This window comes from Sturnus vulgaris, chromosome 1 (genome assembly GCF_052056855.1).
Source record: "Sturnus vulgaris isolate bStuVul1 chromosome 1, bStuVul1.hap1, whole genome shotgun sequence".
NCBI classification, from domain to species: Eukaryota; Metazoa; Chordata; class Aves; order Passeriformes; family Sturnidae; genus Sturnus; species Sturnus vulgaris.
In genome coordinates this window covers 101,840,536-101,855,110 of record NC_142243.1, presented here as the reverse complement: position 1 = coordinate 101,855,110, position 14,575 = coordinate 101,840,536, and the positions used below count along the sequence as shown (strand labels likewise).

Genomic DNA, 14,575 nt, shown 5'->3' with positions numbered 1-14,575 from the left:
ATGACAGGTTTAGAATTGTAGTTTGAAATACATAAGGAAAGATGTAAAGAAAGGTGAAAGAATTCCAAGGTATGGCTGAACTCAGCAGATCATCTCAGTTATAAACTACTAGATTTTGACTGCAAATAAATTCCATTGCTGTTGACCCTGCACATTTCCTTGTTCAGATTAAAGAGAGCATTAAATATGAAAATTATAATTGAGGATTACCACAGGTTTTGTTATCTATTTCAGGAGCATATGACCAAGAGAGAAGGATCAGGAGCTAAATTAATTTTTATACAGGTAACTCTTTGTGCTATTTTTTTGTCATAATACTGAAAGAAAGCTGGTTAAAGTAGTGATTGCCAGGGTAGGGTGTCTAAAGCAAGCAACAATAGCCTGTGCAGATGAGTAGCTTCCCTTACTGAATAGTTTACATGTCTGTAGACTATATTAACTGCATTCAGTGTCTTAATTTCAATGAAATCCAAATCTTATCATCATTTGTGTCCAATAATTTGTTTCTTTGATACATGTTGGGTTTTTTCCCCCGAACCATTACAGAGGAAAGTGAGTGTGGTGGTCCAATGTGTGTTGAGTATGATGGGGAACATGGGTAGAGGGAAAGAAAGTGATTGCTAAGGATTTCTTTTCAGAAATAAAAAGGAATTACTATAACAGTTATCTAACCTTTTTACAGTATTTTGCAAATTTCATATATAATCATATTTCACTATGATTCAGTTTACAATGAGAGTAAATAGATTTGTTAATGTATCAGGAAAGAGCTCTCACTGTTTCATAGGGTGGACTATTCAGACTTAGGATGGCAACTAAAATTTTCTTGTATACAATGTTTAATATTCTGGTTTTTCCACAATAGTGAATCCTCTTGCTGTGACAAGGTGAAGTCATAGGAAGGGAACCTCAATGTTGCTCTTGAAACCAAAGTGTTAATGTGGCTATTTCATCTAGTTTCCTATAAAATTAATCTATAGTTTTTCATGTATATGTATTTTAATCTGTCCTTATTAACAGCATAAAAGAAGCTCCAATTCCACTGCATCCACTGGAAATGTTTCATACCATACTCCAGTATTTATTTTCACTAAGTTTTCTAGAGTGGAAAGGAGATAAAATATCAACACTCCCAGTGGAACAGAAAGAAATTGTGTAAAAATATTTAAACTATTATATTCCAATTAATGGTTTATAAAATAGGTGAAGTTTAGAAACCCACACCCATCAGAAAATAACAAAAAAAAATTCCTTCCTTCCTTCCTTCCTTCCTTCCTTCCTTCCTTCCTTCCTTCCTTCCTTCCTTCCTTCCTTCCTTCCTTCCTTCCTTCCTTCCTTCCTTCCTTCCTTCCTTCCTTCCTTCCTTCCTTCCTTCCTTCCTTCCTTCCTTCCTTCCTTCCTTCCTTCCTTCCTTCCTTCCTTCCTTCCTTCCTTCCTTCCTTCCTTCCTTCCTTCCTTCCTTCCTTCCTTCCTTCCTTCCTTCCTTCCTTCCTTCCTTCCTTCCTTCCTTCCTTCCTTCCTTCCTTCCTTCCTTCCTTCCTTCCTTCCTTCCTTCCTTTCTCTCTCTCTCTTTCCGTCTTGTCGTCTTTCTCTCTTTCTTTCTTATTTTGGCAATTTGGTGGGGATGAATGTGCAGGTTCTTATGGGACTTCCAATGCTAGGCTGTCAAACAGCCTTGGAATAAAGGAAATATTGGCTGAAAAGCCACCAATTAAAAGCAATCAGTTATTCTTTATTGTAAACTAAAATTAAGGTTCTTTGATTGAAACTGAAAACTTAAGAAGTAGTTTATTTAAAGACCCAGACTTTGAAGGAGAGAAGAATAAAATTTTTTTAAAGTAGCTCTTCCTTTTCCAGATTAGATGTCAATGTATTTTTTATTCATTTCCCTTCAGATGGCAAAATCTTCAGTAATGGTTAATCCCGAAACAGGTAAAAATTCTTTAGAATAAAAATGCAAACTATTTGCTAAACTTTGTTCTTGGACTCAAAGCAGGCCCTACTTTCATGTAATTTTCATAAGGTTTTTTTACAGATTGTAAATTCATCCCAATTTCTGAAGCCTTCCTTTGTAATAATCTACTCAAAATCTTTTTTCTCCTATTTTTTTTTTTTTTTTTAATTAGAATCTTCTTTGGGTAGTTTTAGTCACTCTTGTAAGGCTGTCTTCAAAATGTCTCTGCCCATGAATTGTTTTATTTGTTTAGTTGAAAAGCAATAGGATAATCCTGTATTAAAGCAGTTAGCTCAGGGCAAAATCTTCAGGAGTTCTCCTTAAAAGAAAGAAAACCTCAACAAAACAACAGAATAAACACAAAAATATTCAGTATTTTACTTTACAAACAGTGTACCTGTGAAAATAATAATAGGAACCATAAAGCTTAAAAGTTCATAAGAAACTGTATTTGAAGAAATACATGTTGAAAGAGACCTCCTCTCTTACCAGTTTTGTTTGAGCTAGAAATACTAAAACATCAATATTTCAGCATCAACTGAAAATTTCATTTATATTTACTAAACTTAATGTTTCCTACAATGATTATTATACACAAACTCTGTTAAGCATAATATTGGAAAAGTTTAAGAAGCAATCATAGCAAAAAAGGAGTTTTGCTGATGGTTGTAGTAATTTTATACAGTAAGGAAAAGTCTTTTCTTCATCCATTTTTTCTCTGTTAAATCTTTTTTTCTTAGATTTTTCTCTATTAAATTATTTTTTTCAAGAGATACCAAAATAATCCACGTGTAAAAATGGAGAATTGTTTTCCTTGCTATATTCAGCCTTTCAACAAGTGGTTGTTTTTCCTGAAAATATGATAAACTAATTTGGTACTGCTGATTAGGAAGAGAGGGAGGGGAAAATGGCAAGTCATTTTACCTTATTATATGACAGTTTTCAGTGACTTATTTTATTCTTTTTATTTTCACATATAATGGTTTAATCAACGTTCCTAAATTCTCCAAGATTTTTTTTTAAAGAGAAGAAACCCCATGCATATATGAAATGAACACCTGCTTGTATATTACAGATCTTTTTTTTTTAACAATAAAATTTTATCAGCCATGTGATAGCATATGAAAAGCTAGCAGGTATCATATGCTTAATTACCCTAGCATATGGTAAAATCGTAGCTGCAAGAAATTTCTAGGAAAGTCTTGGCAGCATGGGAAATATAGCCTCCAGACCAACAAAAGTGGAAGGAGGTTAATTGCTCGCTGTAATAATATATGTTCATGGCAGTGCTGCTCACTTGTTCTGTTGCCCTCTAGAAAATTTTAATTTCTGTAGAGCCTATATAACTTTAAGAACTTTAATGTAGATTAATATGCACAGCTACACAAATAACTAATATGCATAGTCTAGTAGAGCACACACAATTTATTATCAATGTCGTATACATACATGTATTTATTCATATCTGTATAAATGCATATAGACCTATGGCAGAGAAATAATACTTGTTAAGTGTCCTTGGGGATGAAAGTGGAAAAAAAAAAAAAAAAAAAAAGATAACATTTGAATAAAACACAAGAAGGGATAAAACACAAGAAACACATACTCAAGGGAATAAATAGGACATCAATGATGTGACATTGAAAATATCTGAGTCATTTTATCTTCTGCTACTGAGGACATCTCAGAAACTTACCTTAAATGACCATTATTACTATTTCATCATTTTTCCTGTTCTCCAGTCATTCCTATGATGATGAGAGCAGTTTTAATTAACAAGCAACTTTCTTTTTTTATTAATGGGAAGAAAGGGAAGATGGGAGAAAAAAATGGAAAACAACTTAGAAATTCTTCAAGATAAGTTACTAGATATTTCTTTTCTCTGTTACAACTACAAGTTTGCTATATGAAAATGATGTTTGTACTACTTTTTCTATTCAACATTAAACATCTTGATAGAGTTTGGAATTGAAACTATGATAGTGAATTTGCTTAAATGTCACATGATTTCCCATGCCTTTAGTGTCTATTTTTATTGTGTTGGGAGCCTGCTATCAGCATTCTGGATTATGGTGCTTTTCACCGCATGTATAAACATAGTCTGTTTCCACAAACAAGCAGATGGCTTTGCCATCTCCCTTTAGAGAAGAAGATTTTCTGTAGCAGACCCGATGATCAGAAAGTAAAAGGTATCAGAAAGTATTTGTTAATATTTATGTGAATGTTTTCCCTCTCCTTTTAGAGACTTCATGAACAGTTGCTGCAAGGACTTTTTTGAAAGTGGTGTAATATTTCTTGGAGAAGAAAGACCACTATGAACCCTGCCTTAAAACTTATTTTAATGTGCTCATCAAAATTTTACTTTATTTGAAAGTATCAACCATGTATATTTGGTCATTATTCACAGCAGAACATCACCAAAGCCATGTACCAGTTATAAAACACTGTTTCTAAGTCACGCTCGTTACTTTGTGGAAGGAGATTCAGCTTTGCTGACTTTCATGGCTCAGCTATTGACATAGGAAAATAATGTGGATAATGCAGGTGCAGAAGAAATATTTACTCTGTGCTTGCTAGATGAGAGACTGATCATATCCCTCAGAGTTCAGTGTACTATCATTCCTTATTTGGGCGTTCTAACATATGTGTCTCCTTCCTGATTTTTAGCACAAATATTTATAAATATACCAATCCTAGACACACTTTAATTTATGGTTAGTAATTTTAAAAAATTACTCAGACTAAAGCAAAAACGGCCTTTCCTCCTCTTTTCACCATCATATGTGATCATTTATTTTTGTTAAGAAACTCTTTATAAACAACTGTGTAATTAGGTGTAACAATATTAAAGAACAACACAGGTAAAAGCTTTTCATGAGGCTGCTCAGGGTGATATTAGCCCACTATGATAATTAGTCAAAAGTAAGACATCATCCTTGCCTGTCTAGAAACAACTCAAGAGCTAACAAGTAACTCGTTACTGGTTCTAGGTTCTGAAAGCAGGGTTACTATTTCAATGAGAGATACCAAAATAAAAGCTATGTAGTTTGCTTTTTTCTTTCTCCATTACTCACTGTCTTTGCTTCAACCTATTCTCTTTGTCTGCTCTGAGTCAATTTCTGGTCATCTGTACTCCAAAGGTTTTGCACGTGTGTAACATCCATCATGAGTCCTACCAGTTTATAGAAAAGGATTGTAAAAACTAGTTTTCACTAGCTATATAAAGGTTTGCATGTGATGTTTGAGAACAATCCCTTGCTCACTATACTGGGAGAAAGACAACATGGGTCCAATGGATGTTTTCATAAAGGATTTTCTGGACATTGGAAGCTCGCTCCGGTCAGCAGCTTTTGGCCTCTGTCAAATATGAACAACACTAAACAATTTCTAATAATGACTGTGAACACTTGCTAAATACTAGAACAGTATAACACACAAATGCAAATAAAAATCACATTTACTAGTGCTGAAAACTTCTGGGTTTCTCCCCATATACAAATTCAATAGATAGGCTACTGAAATAAATTATGAAGTAAAGTAGCATCTTGGCTCAGTTCTTTATCCCAGGCACATATGCTTTACTGCAGAACAGAATGAAAACTGCAGAAAAGACCGAGATCCATATTTATATTGGTGTCCAAAGAGTTTAATGCACTTACAGACCTTAGTATGAATTTCCCTAAACCATATTTTCAGTAAGTAATACCTGGTTTCATTTCAGCTTAATAAGCACAAGTTTCAGTTTTAGCCCCAAAGCAACCTGAAATGCAAAATGTTCTTTTGTTTTGTTTGTTTTATTCTTTTTCCTGACAAAGAAAACCAGAAGAAAATGGATGAAATATTTCTGGTTAAATAAAATTAATGAAAGATTTCTGGTTAAATAAATCATTTATCTATTTCCATCCTATACTCACCATGCTTGCAAAGAAAAAAAAACACTACTGATGGCAGCACACACAGGTAGGACAACAATCTGGATTTTGAAAAACATGGGTTTATAATCCATGTCAATGCTGACAGAAATGTTACCCATTTTTCTTAAAATAAGCTTAAATGAATATGGTAAATAGTTCTTTTAGACAGTTCTGATGGTGGAAGAGAATCGGAAGATGGAAGAGTTGACAGTCAGAAAAGCCAATGTCTTCTCAAAATTAGACAAGGATAAATAGCAACAAGAAATTAATTATATAATTCCTTTATCTATTGTCATAACTCACCGTAGTGTATAGATGGAATATCTCTTTATTATCAGTCCTGACTGGATTACTTTATCAAGATCTCAGTGTGATGTGCTAAGTTTCTCTGTGTAGGCAAGTGAATAACCTGCAGAACATTATTACTTTCACTCTCTATTGAGTTGGGCTGACTTTGAATGCCATATTCAATTTATTCCTCCCTAAGCAGCCTGTCTGCAATGTCAACACTTTTCCAATCAACTTGCATGAAACTATGGAAGGCACAATGATTTGTTAAATATTTCCTATAAGCAGTTATTACTGTGCCATCAGCGTGCATGTACTCTGCATTACTCATGCAGCATGTTTATAAATTACATTGTCATCATGAACCATTTCCATCCACTTTGTTTGTCCTTGCTGTCTTAAAATACACGCTAGTTATCAGTCAAAACTGTAGCAAATGTTCTACAAGGTCATTCAGTGCAAAACAGATGTTCCTATAATTTATGGAGATAAACATGTGCTTGTGCTTTATTAGTTTAAGTATTAGATAATAAATTAAGGGAAATATTGTCTTGCAGGGGTTCATCAACCTAACTATATGTTCTGCAATTTAATTTATCGATCAGGATTTTAAATATTTTTGGTTTTGGCAAGCTGTTTATTTATACACATATATTAGTGTAACTGCAACAGTATTTTATAACTTCCTCTATATCTGTAATAAAAGGCAAATGTTACACTGACTGGGATTATTCATCAGGACATTAATGCAAACAATTTGCTGATGGTATTTCATGTGTAATATTAGAAAAGCAAATTTTTGTCTCCGTTTCCTACATTAAATTTTATGGAGAAGGTTATTAAGTAGTAAAAACATTATAAAATTCAGAATAGTTTTCAACCTTTAGGTTGTGGGACTCAATTACCCCTTCCTTGTAAAGGAACCCCTCTCAAAGAGCTATATTGTTTGGAAAATTAATGATTTCTATTATTGTTTGTTACAGAACTTTTCTCAAAAACCCTAGAACAAACAAAATCAAAAAAATTTTGAGAAATCATTTGTAGTATTAAATCAGGTTTGTTAGTAAGTTTCCTCAAACTAGTCAGAGATATGAAGTTTCTCCCCTCCTCTGTAATAAAATTATCGTGTGACATTTTTTCAAAATCAATAAGATGTTGCTGTTTCTTTTGGGGCTTTTTTGAAAAATGTCTTTATTTGAATTCCAGTGAATGATGACTGTTGCAATAGTCAAGTGGAAGAAGAACAGGCTTGTGCTGATGTTCTTTCAGTCACTCGCACCTAATGGAAAGAAAGGATATTTGATGTGAATCTCCTGCAGGACCCTTGGAAGCTTCCAGTATAAAACACCCAGTACATCACTGCAACAACTGCAGGTTCTCACATTTCTGTTCTGCTGTAAGGTAGCAAATACTGGTACAGCTGGACTTTCTACTTCCTCATATCACAGTGATAAACTGTGCTGTGGATGCAACCACAAACTGGAACAAATGCACACACATGTATGTGCCCACACAATCCTCAACACCCAGTTTTTTATGACTTATGGGCACTGGACTAAATATGTCAAGTCAAAAATCATAGCAGCAAATTCTACATTCACCATGCAAAAGCTGATGTCCTTTCAACAGATGAGAGTCTTGTTTCTTAGTTTGTATGTAGAAGTTAAACACTTTCTTTTTGTCTCTAAATAAAATTAAGTTTTGACTGAGTGAGTGAAGTGCATTGGCCAGATTTATCTAGGGTATAAGGGATTGCTCCAAGCAAAATTCACACTGTGACCTGGGGTGAACACAGAGGACTTTTGACAAACTCCAAAGAAATGCTCTCATCAGATCTTGTAATTCCCAGTATAACATAAGTATTCTTTCAGGAGATTTATTCACTTTTAAGGTTTTGATGTGGACTTATGCTGTTTAAATGAATTTTAAATTGGGTGAAAGAATTAAAACACAAATAGCATATGAAAGCTGGTCTTCCAAACTTACTCTGTCTCTGTGAAGACTGCAGCTCCTGATGATTTCCTGTGAGCATTTCAAATGCAGCCTTTCTGTCCTTTCTGCCCTAGCAAAGAAATGGTGATGTTTAACATAAAACCAGCCAAATGGCTTACTGATCCTTTTTCAAAAGCATGGGACTGTGGTTTATGAAGACAAAGACCTTGTAAGGGGGTTAATCTGTCAAGTGGAGTCAAGACTTTTTCTTCCTTTCTATGTCACTTTGTATTGAATGACAAGTTATATATACAAAGGGACTATTTTGCCATTGCAAGTTAATGACACACAACAAAACCATTTTCTATTATATTAGTGGACACTTGCACACTCTTGCACTCTTTTTAGAGGTGTAGCAACAATAATCCCAAACTCTCTTTTTGTATATGGAGCATCAAATCCAATTTGTAATATACAAGACAAAGGAAAACAAGTTTTTAACTTGCTTAGACCAATTAGGTGAGTTCTTTAAAGCCACTAGCTATATACAAAGAAACCTGGTACAGCTGACAGATCCTTCACATAAAGTAGCTTCAGGAGAGCATCTAGACATGAAGCATCTGCTTGCTCACTAGGGAGACACACTTCCACTCACTAATTTCAGGCTCTTCTGTACACAGTGCATATCTGTCTTCAGTAATAGGAAGACTTCATTTACACATCTTTCCTTCTAAAACACCTAGGTGAATTTGCTCCAGAAACATAAAATATATGTTTTACATGATGGATTATGATTGGATATATTAAAAATACTGTCAAGAAGCTAGAAAAATTATGTTCATATACCTGCCAAGTTTCATTCATTTTCAATGAGTCTCTATTTTACTGATGATTTAGGATCATTTGGAGCAATTTAGGGAATAAAAATTGATTCATAATAATTTTTGAGGCTCTCTTGAGAACTAGCATCTTTCTAATCTTATCAGGACTACTTTACAAGAATATTTTAATGTATTTCATAATTTTTTCTCCAATGATATGTTACTACTTTCCCAGCATGCTTTTTTTTTCTGCTATGTGTAAGTGAGAGTACAGATGAAGAGTACATGCTCTGACACAGAGTGAAAACAGGTAACTATCTGAAAAAGTTAATTTATATTCTGTTGAAATTTACCAAAACCCAGAGATTTCCCTCAGCAATGGCAGGCAGGAAACTTTCTTCTCAAATTGGTGAACCAAATCTCAAATCAGCGATTGAATACCACTACACTATCCTACCTGAGCTTTGGAAATCTTGACAGGAAAGCAGAAAAAAAAGCAGTCATTATAAAATGGTCAGAAAACCCATATACCAAATGAAAATCATTGCATAAGGCAAATAATAATTCTGTTAATTAAAAGAAAAATAGTATTGATCAAAATTTCCGAGATTAAATGTTCGCTGGAGTTGATTTCCTTTTCCTTTTTGAATATTAAGCTAATGTTTTTCCTTTTAGAAAACCCCAAAAATCCCGCAAACAAATGTTGGTGGAGGAAGTCAAAAGAATATATCACTTTTCAAAAGCTTCATTCTCTTGGTTCTTGGGAAGACCTTACCAGTACATCCTTTAGTCCATCACCTCAGCAGTACCACTGTCATATGAAGGAGTTGATCTTAAACTTTATTTGCATGCAAGCTCTATTCTAGACCTGCAATTACCTACTGGTGAAAAGCCAACATTTTTGAAACTCAGAGCTCTGTCATCCATTAACTTTTCCACTTCCACAGCACTTGCAGGAAAAAGATGAAGGCTGTGTTTGAAGCATTGACATGGTATAAAATCCAGCATCACAAAAGGAATAATGGTGTCCATAAATCATTGCCTGAGTAGTAAACCTTTAAGAAGAAAATCACACTTTTCATTGTTTTGTTATTCTTATAATCATTTCATAAACTATAAATGATCTTTACAGAAGCCTTTAAGGAAAAGTTAGACTATTTTCAGCTTTTCTTTTTATGTGCACATAATGAAAAAAAAAGTCAGGCAAAACAAAGATTTACTTTGAAATTTAAAATGAAGCTAATATATTTATTCAAAGGATAGATTTTTTTTTTTTTTTATGAGAGGACAAGCAGACAAGATAGAGCTTGTTTGCTTTTGTTGACAAAAATTATAAGTGGTTCATCTAGACAAATTACAACTTCAGCAGCATAGCATTTTTCATTTCTGTGCCAACTAAAATGCAAAGTTTGAACTAAAAAACCTGTATTGTTTAATAACATTAATATTTCAAGAACTACTAAAAGTAATTATTAAAAATAAAATACTATGTGTGATATGTAATCTTAAAAATTATAAAACATAACTAAGCAACTTATATGACACTATATAGAGATTGCAAGGGTTGATCAAGTAAAGAAGAGAGTACAATTTACAGTACATGACTGAAGTACCATCAACTGATCTTAAACAATAGTACAGACTTTCATATTAAATAAATTCTTGGTTATTGAAATGCAACAAATAATTACTTCTACTTTTTTCCCTTTCCCTAACAAAATGTGATAAAATAAGAATACCAAAACCTGAAACACTTTTTAGAGCATTCTAGAACTGTGTCTTAATATGAAGAAAGCTAATTTGGGATCAGGACTATAATAATAGCTATTATTAACTCTCTCTTGCTATTTTTACTTTGGTAGAAAATGGCATAACACAAGTTCGTATTGGCCCCAAGATATTACAAGGTTCCTTTGAGAAGAGACTTAAAGAGCTTTTGTGCTTAAAAAATAAAATTTAGCACTCTAAAGTGTTGTGCTTCTGGATCACTCTACTCAGTAGGCCAAATTCTTATTATATCATATTTTACTCAGACCTCTAGGTCTAATAGTGCAACCCACCATATTGAAAAACATCAGAGCTCAATATAGTAATTCACAGTTACTAGTAAACTTTGAAAAATGAGAAAAATTAATGAAAACAATCATTGACATCAATGTAAGAAAAGGTAAAGATTGAAAAAGGCTTATGTAGCAATAATTGTGTTTCTGTTGAGCCTACATGTGGTCAAGGACTAAGACTTAAAGGAAGAGATGATATTTCTCTTTGTCTGTTTTCCCACAGCAGTCATAAGAGTATATGGACTGACTGAAATACCAATATTATGTGCTATCCACCTGAAAGAAGCTGAGCACATAGTTTCTAAAGCATTATTTCAATTTTTAATTATAACCTATTTCTCCTTTGGGGCAAATAGCATAAATCACAAACTCCCTAGAATATTTTGTAGTGTTTTGAATTACTCATAAACACAAGTTCTTGCTGGGAAAGTTTCCTTTATTCTATCTCAAGTCAGATGAAATACTTGTTAGAAAATACAATCATAAATCCAGACTCTTCTATTTCTTTTTGTAGTAAGCAAAGCAACCTCTATAATCAACGGACAGGAATATTGAAGAGACATGATTTTATCATAGGGGTCAGTTGCTAACTGGTGCTGTTGCTCTACGTGACTATCTGGTGATATGGATTTTAAAAATTTGAATCTGTAATTAAATTTAATATGAAAATGCTGGCCAACAAACCAGTCACCACTTTCATTCCTGAGGTCTTTCTTTTGGTTAAAGATCTTAAACATATTGAGATATTTATTTTATTTAATAGAAAATATTATCAACATTAATTGTAGTTCTCAAATTGAATATACACCAGGCGTTCAGGGTTTATGATGATATCCAAGAATAAGATTTGCTGTTAAATAACCTTTCATCACTGAAAGTGAAATACATTCATTTTCCTCTGTATAAAGCAGGGAGTGCCATTCTCAGAAAAGTAATTTCACACTGTCCTTCTCTTCCTGAAAAAAAGCAATTTCTATCATTTGTCTATAGTTTTCTCTCATGTATTTCTAGTTTATACCTCTCTGTTCCTCTCAGATTTCATCTATATCTAAAAAGAGATGGCCTAAAGATTTGGGAACCAAAAAACATAGTTTAAAATATTTCTTTCAAAAGACAGTATAAAAGGATGAAAAGATAAAGGTAGTTGATGTGAAGCATTGGAGGGATTTTGTGATAATTTTGGAGACTTGTATTAACATTCATAAGGCAAATTCAACTGATACATAAAAAGTGAAATTTCTACTCTCTAAACATAAAGAATTCTATGCATTACAAGAATTTCCAAGAAAATAGGTTGGCAGGTCAGGTGCAGAATTAACACTGCATTAATTATTTCAGGCTGATCTACAGTCATGCAAGTTCTAGGACAGAAGTTAGACTTGTTTATTGTTCATATATTAATTAGTTCAATATTCACAGTATGTGGATACTCCTTGGATTATCATTGAAGGATAGTGGATCAATCATTTTAAAATAACTGGAAATTAACATTCAAATAAATGAATAATCCTTTCTGAATTTCTTATCACTAAGGAAAAATATCTGTATTTCTTAAATAATTTAGTGAGGAAAAATATCTGTATTTCTTAAATAATTTAGTGAATAATTTGCTATCTAGGATTGTAAATTGTATAATATTATGATAACTGCTACAAATAACAAATGACAACTCACTCCTGGAGAGATTCCAATAGGATACAAGAACTTTTTAGCAATGAGAATGATCAGTGATCAGACCATTTTGATTTTTCCTGTAGGCTTCTCCCAAGCTGTAAGTGTCAAGCATTGACAAGGAAGTTGGTACCCTTTCTATTCCAGTCCATACCAGTCTGCTTCCTTACAGGTGACCCTTTTTCTAAATTTGTTTTGCTGCTACAGAGGTTTATGTGACTCCTAGAATAGAACCATAAATTAACGCTACTACATGTGATTCTCACAAAAAGTAGCTGAAAAATTTGTTTTAGAGATCAGGCAGTAATTTCACTACCTAAACTAGTGAATGAAATAGTCACATCAAAACTATGAGGAAGGAAAAGTGCTTCTAAAAGTAAGATAATATGCTATTTCATAGGTCTATATTTCATTAACATGGTATCATTCTTTGTTTAAACTGAGCCATGCAAGTACATTTTATCAGGAGACTAACACAAAGATGTTTTACTTCAATATTACTATGCTGCATGCAATCTGTAGCACATTCATTTTACGTACAAAATAGGAAATTTTTCATAAGGGCATATTTTAATGAATGTTGGCATCAAAATATCACTTCCAAATCATGGGACTCTGATATCTTGTAAGCTCATCACCAGCATAGCAGACGGAACTAGTTTGGATCTGTGGACATTAAAATTCCAAGCAATATCCTCAGCCTTGTTTAGCATCCCTTTTATGACATGCTTATTTCTCCAAATCTATTTGTCTTAACCTCTTATGACAGCTTGGCTTGCAGCCCTATTCTTTCAGAATACTCTCCACTGCTGCTGTGGGAATTGATTGGCAGGTTATCATATGTGAGAAATCTGGCACCAGCATCCTGCTCAGGACTAAACCTGACACAGCTGGCCCTGGCCTGGTAGCTGAAAATTGTTCAGAAGTTCAATTTCTGGGCTGGGGAGAAATAATATAGATAGAGACAGTCAGTTCCAGCTCTGTGAAATACTGATTCTGATCTGTTTATTAATATCTTAAGGAGTGTCGTTATGAATTTTTACCAAAGACCTCGGACTCAAGAGAAAATGCTAATATGTAGTGACATGTAATTTATTATAGTTGCAACAAAGTTCAGTCTTTAAGACAATATAAGGTGTTGACAAAACATTAATGGTGGTGAGGAAGTTATAATTTTATACATTTTTAAGATTTCTGACATCAAATAATATTTCTATCTAGTAGTGCCATCAAGGCACAATGCCTCTACCTACCCTTCATAAAGGAGAAAACTGCTTGCATCATTACACTGATGATATTAAATCTTGTTTGTTTGTCAAATATGTGTATGACATTCAGCATTAGGTAGCTAACAGTAAGGATTAGTATTCTAGAGTGGATGCTGGAATGACTGAGAAAACAACAACAAAAAACCCCTCTCGTAATTAGACATATAAGTGAAAAAGTTTGCTTGGCAGAAATCCAGTACCCATATATTAATATAAATAGCCATTAGAGCAACTTTCTTTATTGCTATTCTCATGAGATCTAACAACACAAAAAACAAAGATATGCCAACTGTTGTCTACTATGATAATCTGTTAGAGACAGAAAACTAGTGCATAAAATGTCATTGTTCTCACAAAATCTCTCTTATATGTAAAAATTAAATGCATTTTCATTTCACTTTTAGATCATAACACTCTTTTGTGTTACTATCAACCTTTCCAGTCTTTGATTGATAGTATGATTCCCTGAATTTACCCAAGTGTGCCAGTCAGAGGAGCAACAGAAGCTTTACTAGAAGTATGTCCTGCTGAATGAAAAAGAGAGTAAAATTTATGTTTTACTTGTTTTGAGACTCAAAGGTATTTTAAATTACTTAAATCAACACATTTCCAAATATTTCCCAAGACAATTACCAAAGTAAAACTTTAATATTCCTAAGAAAAAGAG

General features: G+C 33.3%; 1 long non-coding RNA gene across 1 annotated transcript in view; it reads right to left on the bottom strand.

Annotated features, from left to right (window-relative positions):
• LOC148225380 (uncharacterized) overlaps window positions 1–14,575 on the bottom strand; it is a 56,283-nt gene that overhangs the window by 24,721 nt on the left and 16,987 nt on the right. The window contains exon 3 of the long non-coding RNA XR_015803861.1: window positions 8,143–8,218. This is a non-coding gene — a long non-coding RNA (uncharacterized LOC148225380). The remainder of the gene's footprint in view (window positions 1–8,142; window positions 8,219–14,575) is intronic.